General features: G+C 40.7%; 1 long non-coding RNA gene across 1 annotated transcript in view; it reads left to right on the top strand.

Moving 5' to 3' along the window:
- The first annotated feature begins 7,962 nt into the window (after window positions 1-7,962).
- Window positions 7,963-9,586, top strand: part of LOC116530418 — a 15,182-nt gene continuing 13,558 nt past the window's right edge. Inside the window, exon 1 of the long non-coding RNA XR_004259983.1 lies at window positions 7,963-7,974. This is a non-coding gene — a long non-coding RNA (uncharacterized LOC116530418). The remainder of the gene's footprint in view (window positions 7,975-9,586) is intronic.

A 9,586-nucleotide genomic window follows, 5' to 3' on the forward strand; every position in this document is an offset into this window, starting at 1 on the left:
ATCCTCACCACCATCCTTTTTTATCCCTTCCCCTGGCTTGCTGCCGTCCTGTCATGTGACTTCCTTCCAGTGTTTAGAAAAAGGTCTGCTTTTCTCATCCGTGGGGTTTGGCACACGTGATTGCCTGTCTAGAATGCTCTCCGCCCTATTCCTTTGCTTGAGTTAATGCCTCCTCTGTCCTCACCTCTCAGCTTAAGAGTCACTTCATCAGAGGAGGCCCACCCGGATGGCAGTCGTCACAGCCCCTGTCCAAGGCATGTCCTTTTGTTGTCTGTCTTCTGCAGACAGCTTTGCTTTCCTTGGTCGCACTTATCTTGGTGTGGAACTCTGCTTTTGTGCTGGCATTTGACAAGATCTGATTTCCCTACCAGGGTGAAAGTGTTCTGAGAGCTGAGACAGTGTCGAATTTTGTGCATAATTGTCTTCCCAGTGCCAGGCATGTAATAAATGTGTTGCACAGATGATACAGGCTTCAAAGGTGCCTTAAATTCCTGCTGTCTGTGCTCCTCTACCTCTTATGCCAGATTTCACATTCTCATGCTTCATTTTTACCTTTTCTGTCCCTGTAACTAGTTTTGGAACTCTTCAAGGGCAGAAACTGTATTGTATTTATCTTTATATCTATGTATCTATTTTTATCTAAAATGTGAAGAGAAGGCCCACCTGCAAGCTTGTGACATAACCAGAAAACTATGTCCTATATACAGCCCTCCTAAAAATAGCCCAGCACATGCTTTGGTATAATCTGACTCAGATGCTTTATGTAGCAGAATTTCAGGAATATGCTTGTCTTTATACACTCATTAAAACCCCTGAATTGAGTTAGTCTTTTAAATGTGTATTTAAGCCACTGCTATGATAAGATGAATATATTACCCCGGGTTTAACAAGAAGCAGAGGCTCCACGAGCTGGGAGCATTCCATTGCTTCACAAACACCCCTTTTCTACTTAACCTGAAGTAAAAGCTGAAGGATTGAAGGACATGTGGCCTGGGAAGACCACCCAAGAATAAGGCCGTATTTACTGTAATGTATAAACACAAACTTTTAGGGCTATACGCCATGGGTTTGAACCTTAGCTTTGCTACTAACTAGCTGTGTGGCCTTAGCAGGACTCTCTTTCTCTGAGTTTTATTTTCTTTGCAGCTCAGTGGAGAGAATAATAGTACCTGGTTTATAGGGCTGCAGGGGGCATTGTGGAAAGCATGCATGTGAAATGCTCTGCACAGGCCAGACTTAAGGGCCCAAGACCATAACCACCGCTTCCCCTCCCTCGGTGGGAGGCAGGTGGGTGGGTGGAGCTCGAGGAGAAGGAACATCCTGGGTGAGACAATGCTGCCTCTTCTTTCTCTGCAGCCAGAGTAGTAAATGGGAGAGGATTAAAAAGGTCCCGGGGAATAGAGAACAAACCTGTCCAAGCCATGATCAACCATTTGTTCTTTGTGGCAAGGAGTGGGGATGGGGGTTGGGGTATGAGTGACTTGAAGATAAGGGTGGGACATCTGACTGACATTGGTTATAACACTAAGTTTGTTTCAGTGAGGATAAAATATCAGGCTGGGTATGGTGGCTTATGCCTCTAATCTCAGCACTTTGGGAGGCTGAGGTGGGAGGACTGCTTGAGCCCAGGAGTTCGAGATCAGCCTGGACAACAAGATGAAAACCTATCTCTACAAAAAACACAAAAATGAACTGGCTGTGGTGGCGCACGCCTGTAGTCCCAGCTACCTGGGAGGCAGGCTGAGGGTGTGAGGATCACCAGAGCTCAGGAAGTCGAGGCTATGGTGAGCTAAGACCGCACCACTGCACTCTAGCCTCGGCAACAGAGGGAGACCCTGTTTTAAAAAAGAAGAAAAAGGAATAAAATATCAAAAGACCTTGAGGAAGGAAGACAAAACAGATACACTTAAAATACAGCTCAATGGCAGATCCTGGGATAAAACATTAAGTGTCTTTGAGTTCCCTGGCAGCTGAGGACTATGATGGTATTTTCATTGTAGATTTTAAGTGAGATTTTTTTTTTTTTTTTTTGCATGATGCCTCATTCACATGCTGATTTCCCCTGAAACCTGATGTCAAATTGTTGTTTTTTAAGTGGAAAGGATCTAGATTAGATCATGGAGTATAAGAATACCTAGGTTTAAATGGAAAGGATTTAGATTAGATCCTGGAGTGAAAGAATACTGTAGGTTATAAAGTGCAACACAAATGTAAAGAATAACCATTAAAGCATTCTAACTCCAATGAACTATCTTCTCCTTAGTTCCTCCTAATACACTCTCCAGAATTGACCAGACGGTTATTCCTAAAACAGAATCCGGTCACATGTTTTCTTTGCTTGTGGTCTCTCTGTCCTCCATACTTACAGCAGTAATTGTCATTTTCTTTATATTCTTAAGTTTTTGTTAAATGGTTTCAAAAAAATCACACAGGATTAAAAACAGCAAATCTTTTCTTTACTCTTTCCTTCCCAAGTTCTGTTCCTCAGAGCGGAGTTTATAAAACTACCTCAGTGTTGCGTGCTCATAACACTCAAGTGCATTGGCAGGATTTCTAGGACTGAAAAAATTATTTTAAAAATGTAACTGTATCATAACCACTTACAGCAAGTTGGGAAATAACCAGAAAAAGAAAAGCTGTGCCTTTGCTTATATTGCCCTAATGATACCATAGTTTATTTAACCATTATCATATTGTTGTCTGGACCTCAAATTATATAATTATTGCCTTAATTTGGGGCCACTTAAATTATTTCCAATTCTTGTTCCTATAATCTATGGAAAACATTTTTTTCAAAATTAAGTTTATATTAAAATATAAACACATATTTCAAAATTGATTCTTTAGGATGATAGTCCAAATGGCAAAATCTGGGCCAAATAGTACAAATACTTTTATGGATCATGAAACTCATCACTCAACTGTCTTTAAAAATGATTTGCCAATATCCAGTGCTTCCAGAAATATATTCAAGTACCCTTTTTACCTCATCCTTGCTATTCGTTTTTTGATTTTTGACTAAATAATGTCTCATTATTTTGAAATCTAGGCCTTTAAACAATTCTCAAGTATTATTCTTGGTGGGAAACATTAAGACATAAAATTTAAAACTCTACTTGTAAACTTGGATTTTTTTTTTCTTCTTTCTTTCCTCTTTTGAGACAAGTTCACACTCTGTCACCCAGGCTGGAGTGTGGTGGCACTATCTTGGCTCACTGCAACCTCTGCCTCCTAGGCTCAAGTGATCCTCCTACTTCAGCCTCCCAAGTAGCTGGGGCCACAGGCACGTACCACCATGCCCAGCTAATTTTTTTTTTGTATTTTTTGTAGAGTTGGAGTTTCACCATTTTGCCCAGACTAAAACTTAGATTTCTTTTAAGGTTTAAAATACTGAAACTTTATTGTTTTCAAACTCTTAATTACCAAATTACCAGATATGATGAGTTTTAGCATTATTTTCTCATACATTTATCTTTTCTACCTTGTTTTATTTCCTGCAGCTTGCTGCTATAGGAAAAGGTGTGGCAAATCACATGCCGTTCTATGGTGGCCAAGAAAATAACTCCATCTCTGTAGCTGTCTGGCACATCTTGACAGAATATATGGTACAGCTTAGAAGTGTTTCAAAGGCTTCTTGCTCTAAAATTTGGGGGAAAAACTATCTGTTGCTTGCATATATAAGCATAAAATGATTCACTTGATATTAATACCCTTATGTTCTTTGATTGACTAGGGTATATGAGAGAACTAAGAGGAAGGAACCCTCATTTAAAGGCAAATAAAGACTTGATACTTTTCTTCTGTGTTCACCGGATAAGATTTATAGTATAGTAATCAGAAATTCCAAACTGGCTCTCAGGCATTGTATCTACATGATGCCAACTTTTGTAAGTGAACTGTAAATTTTTCTCTCAAACTATTGCTTCATGCTATTTTTCACCCAGGCAAGTAGCAGATTGATTTCAGGAACCAGAGGTTGCATGGATGGCTGGTCCAATTGATCCGTCTGTCCTAATGGATCATTGTGTAACAGGGTGGAAAAACAGGAAGCTTGATTTAGGCACCATTTTGATCAGAGATTGAAGTCAAATGATGTGAGTGCTCAGGTCATTATGATTCCTCTAGTTAACTCCATCCTGTAGAGTGGGGAGCTCTCTTGATCTCACCTCAGTCATGCTCATGATAAATAGAATTGTTTTTCAGCAGGTCAGTATTTGGTAGTTTTGAGAGAAGGTTCAGTTTCACTAGACGAATGTTAACAATGCAATAGTTTTATTCTGAAAATTTCCGTGTAACTTTTGAAGAGGAAGAACATACCTGGTTTTCTCAAGAGTGAAAAAGTATTTTCAGCAAACAATTTGGTGTGGAAAAAGTGTACTTTAATTTTATAGGTGTTTGTGTCTGTCCAATCCTGGCTTCTCGGTTTCTCAGAACTGTCATCCATCCTACCCACCCCATCCCAGAATTTGTGTGATCCCTAGCAAAACACAGAAGTCCTCTCCCCACTCAGGAGAGGGGATTGGGAAACATATTCTACCGTGTGTTATTCCCCAAATAGTTGTTTCATACCATTCTTCAGAGGCAAATAAATGAGCTGTGCTAAGGAATCAGTTTCATGGGTGTTTAGAAAAACTCAATCCATCTGCCTTAACGGATAATTGTGTAACAGAGTTAAACAACAACAACAACAAGACACACTTAGCCTTGAAGCTTTGGGGCTGCAGTGCCTGGAGATCAGCCAGATCTTTCCTGTTCAATGACAATAAATGTGTCGTGGTATCCTGAACCAATGCTCATCTTGGGAGGAATTCCAGGTTGGGGGTAGGATGTGGAGGTAACAGAGGGAGAACCTGCTGTTTGGTATTTTTCTGCTAAAATTGTAGTCTTAGCCTTTCAGTTATTTTCTTTCTTCTTTTAGCCTTTCCTTAACATTCCTTCAACCCCCCACCCCTACTTTCTGCACTTGCAGAATGAGTGTGCTTCCTCCAACCACAATCTCCGTATCCCCTGAATCTCCTATGCAGAGGGAGCCCAGTCCTGTGCCCTGCCATGTTGCCTTATCCATAATAATCAAGCTTCTTGGAGCTGGGCATCTTTTCACACCACCTTAGCTTTGTATTCATCTGACTTTTGCACTTAGAGATTTATTATGCCCTGGGACTATTTCCCTAGCTCAGAAGCCTTGAGGTGGGTCACAGAGCTTTGTCACTCTTCCTCATGAGGGCTATACCTCTGCCACAATAGCTTCTGCTGCTGCTGCTGCTTTTTCACGGGGTTGTTCTCTTGTCCCTTTCCCCATGCTGGGCAATCAGTCCTGTGCTGTGGTTGGCTTAGCTGCCTTTCTTTGGAAGGTATTTTTTTTTACATTTGCTTCAGTTGTTTGGATTCTAGGGCAGGATATACCCTCTCTGTGGTCTACATGTATGTAAATAGCTATATCAGGGTGATACAATAAATGATGTGAAAATGCACATTTGCAAAACAAAGCCAATATAAATATGCATCATGCTGTTGGCTTTTCTTAATGAGAACAAAATTTTGTAGCAACAGGGAATAGAAATGTAAATTTAGTTTTTGGTGATTCATTACATAATAGGAAACATTCCAGTTCGACATTGGTAAATAAAGTAAAAGTACAATTTACTTATTCATCCATTTAGTCAGCATATATTATTTGAGCATCTATTATGAGTCAGATTTCACATTAAGTAATGAAGACACAAAGATGAATGAAACAGTTCCCAACCACATTGGGAAATCTGACAGTCTAAGGGAAGAGACACATACAAACAGAGGTCACTGGAAAACAATGTGATATTCTAGAAACAGGATATACCCAGAGGATTAAGGGAGTATAAATAAATGAATAATTGAATGAGTGAATGAACTTTTCTTTTTCCTTTAATCTAATGGAAAACAAGTAGTTCAATGGCTGCTTAGTGGATATAGAGGGTTGAAAATAAATCTGCACTTAAAAAAATCACACTCCTTCTATAAAGGCTGGGTTTGCATTCTGTCTCCTGAAACTGGGCAGGTGTTTTCACTATATTCTCAGCAGTGTGTGATGAAAGTGATCCTGTGTGAATTCCAAAGCGAAGACATAAAAGGTGATGCTGATCCTCCTGACTTGCCAGAGCTCAAAGCACCATGCTGTGAGGAAGCCTAAGGTAGCCTGTGTACGGACACTATGTGGAAAAGCCCTGAGCATACCTGAAGAGAGCTGCCTGGCATCCCCCATCTGCTCCAACTCACCTACCGTCCCAGCTTCAGCCACTACCTGACAACAACCATGTGAGACCCTAAGCCAGAATGACCTGGTAGAACCTTGTTTTTTGTTTTTGTTTTTTTTGAGATGAAGTCTCATTCTATTGTCCAAGTTAGAGTGCAGTATTGCCACATCTCAGCTCATTGCAACCTCTGCCTCCTGGATTCAACCGATTCTCCTGCCTTAGCCTCCTGAGTAGCTGGAACTATAGGCATGCACCACCATACCTGGCTAATTTTTAAATTTTTAGTAGAGATGGGGTTTCACTGTGTTGTCCAGGCTGGTCTTGAACTCCTGACCTCAAGTAATCTGCCTACCTGGGCTCCCAAGGTCCTAGGATTAGTGAGCCACTGAACTCCATCCTGGTAGAGTCTTTCTCAGACTCCTGACCCACAGAAACGACAGGAGCATAAAATGTTTGTTTTTGTTTCAAGACGTTACGTACTGGGTTGATTTGATACGTATCAGTAGAAAAATGGAACAGAATGTTACTTTATAGTGGGGTGCTGCTACAACAAAAGATGAAAATAGGTGGCATTAATCTGGGGTGGGCATCGGGGAGATGCTGGAAGAGCCTTGAAGATACTGTCAGCAGAAGGCTTCGGGGCCCTGAGGATCTGTTGTAAAGGTTTAAAGGAAGGTTAAGAAAACTTTATTGAAAACTGGAAGAAAGAAGGCCTTTGTTAGGTGATGGTAGAAAGTTTAGCCAAATTGTTACCTGTAGTGTGGAAAAGAGAAAGTGTACCCAATGAATTGATGGATCAGCCTGAGAAAATTTGCAGGCAGAATGTGGAAAGGCCAACCGGTTTCTTTTAGATGCTATGCTCAGACACAAATAGATAAGCCAAAAATGCAACTGTTCAGTTTTCAGTAAAAACGTAAAGGGGATAGTAAGATGTCAAGATAAATAAGTGTTTCTTGTTCTTACTTTTACCAGAAAACAAAAATCCTCAAATTAAGTACTAGGTTCAGGGCAGAGGTCAAATCCAGGGTGGTCTTGTACGATCCTTTGTTAAGACCTTAGATGTTAGGTGGTGCCTTATATCCTTTCACACAGACGAAAATGTTCTAAGAATCTGAAGGGTGTGTATCACAGATCCTCTGTGTCAAACAACAGGATTTTTAAGACTTTTTTTTGTTTGTTTTTTTAAGACTTCGCTTTTTTTTTTTGAGACAGTGTCTTGCTCTCTTCCCCATGCTGGAGTGCAATGGCTTGCCCTTGGCTCAAGGGATGCAACCTCCACATCCCAGGCTCAAGGGATCCTCCCATGTCAGCCTCCCAAGTGGTTGGGACCACACATGTAAGCCATGATGCCTAGCTGATTTTTGTATTATGGCAGAGATAGGGTTTCAACATGTTGCCTACGTGAGTCTCAAACTCCTGGGCTCAAGCAATCCTCCCACCATGGCCTCCCAAAGTGCTGGGATTATAGGTATGAGCCACTGTGCCAGACCAGGACTTTTAAGATGCTTAAGGGAATTTTCCGACAGCAACCTTACAGGGAGCCCAAGGTAAAAAAGCCTTACTTTAAAGACTTTCATATAACTTTCATTTAATGGACTAGATTACAAATTAATATACAAAAATTTCACAAAAAAATTTTAAAAGAATTGTATCAACTTGAACTGAAAAGGACAGACAGAGCAAAATGAAATGAGGCCTTTGTTTCCTACAATGAACGTGGGCAGGATCCTGAAATATCTACTTAGTTGCATTTCCAGTGCTAGGTCATAAGTGGCAATACAACTTCTGCCTTGTTTGCTGGAACATTTGCAATGGAGCACTGTTTTGGGAGGTAAGCAGTCTGACTGCCCTAAGGGTACCATGCTGTGAAGAAGTCCAGTTGGTCTACCTGGAAAGATTGTATAAAGAAGCACTGCCACAGCATGCTGAGAGAGGGAGAGACAAAAAGGGAAGGAGGGAGAGATACGTCAATCCCTGGCTAACCCCTAGCTTCTTTAGACCTCCATTTTTTTCCTGCTCTGGCCACCATCTGACTGCGTGAGAAGTCTCAAGCCAGACCTACCCAACAGAGCCCTTCTCAAATTCCTGACTCACAGGAACTGTGAGTCATAGTAAAGTAATACTCGTTTTAAGTCATTAAATTTTGAGGTGATTTGTTATATGGTTCTAGAAAACCAGAACACTGGCCATGTAAATCTGAACAGTATGTAACTTTTTATGCTTCCGAATGGGAAAATAAACATTCATTTATTTACTCTTTGATTTATGTCAGATACCTTGAAAGCAACTTATTGAATGAATGATTGGATGAATGAGCATCATCTCCATTTTTGAGGTGGGAAAATTCAAAGTTGAGCCATAGATGATTTATGTAACTCGCCTAAGGATACAAGGCAAGCAAATGTCACGAGTGGACTTGAATCATCCCAAAGCCATTAAAGTTCTATTCATTCAACACTTGTTTTATTGTGTGGTAACTATGTTCCAGGCAATGTGCTAGGCATTGGGGCTATGGTGTTAAACAAGACATTCACTGTTTCTGCCCTAACAGTGCTAATATTCTAGTGGAAACTGTCAATAAATGAGAAGTAAGTACACATTTTGACCAACGTGGAGAAGAAATATGAGAGTGCCATGATGGATTATAGGAGAAGCTGCTCCTTTTAAAGAAGGTGTTTGAGCACGTTCTCCCCAAGAAGGAGATACCTGAGCTTGGAGACCTGTCTCCAAGGAGGAGACAACTTGAAGGTTGAGAAATAGCTATGTGAAGAGGGACACAGCATTTTTTTGAGAAGATTAGATGAGGTGTGTATTTTTTACACAGTACTAAAGCATGTTACTTCTCTTTACAGAACCTCAGATGAGTGGGACTAGCAGTGAAAAAGCTTTGTGTGAGTACGCTGAGAGTGAGGACGTTCTTGAATTTTGCAAATTCAGTCCTCTCTTGCCTGATCTTAGTCCTGGGTCTGAACATAGACTTACAAATTTTACACTTGTTGCATTATTGCCTATCACATTTAAGACTCAGCTAATAAAAGGATCATCATAGACACAGGCACACACAGATACACATACATAGGAAAAAGTCAAAGGATTGATCAAAATTAAGTGTTTAAAATACTCATGTAACTGATGGGAATTTGATGATAAGTAGCAAGGGAGTTGGCCCTTACGTTTCGGCACAGGGCTTGCTGAGATACAAGTGTGGGGTTACACAGTGGGGTAGGCAGGCTTATTGAGCCCATAATGTTTTAGTACCTGTTGGGGGATGAACTAATCAGCTCCAAATGGGCAACAGGCAGCAGAATCGTGTGTGTGTGTGTGTGTGTGTGTGTGTGTGTGTGTGTGTGTGTGTG

The sequence above is a fragment of the Sapajus apella genome, unplaced genomic scaffold (genome assembly GCF_009761245.1).
Source record: "Sapajus apella isolate SASKATOON/1434 unplaced genomic scaffold, GSC_monkey_1.0 scaffold66, whole genome shotgun sequence".
NCBI classification, from domain to species: Eukaryota; Metazoa; Chordata; class Mammalia; order Primates; family Cebidae; genus Sapajus; species Sapajus apella.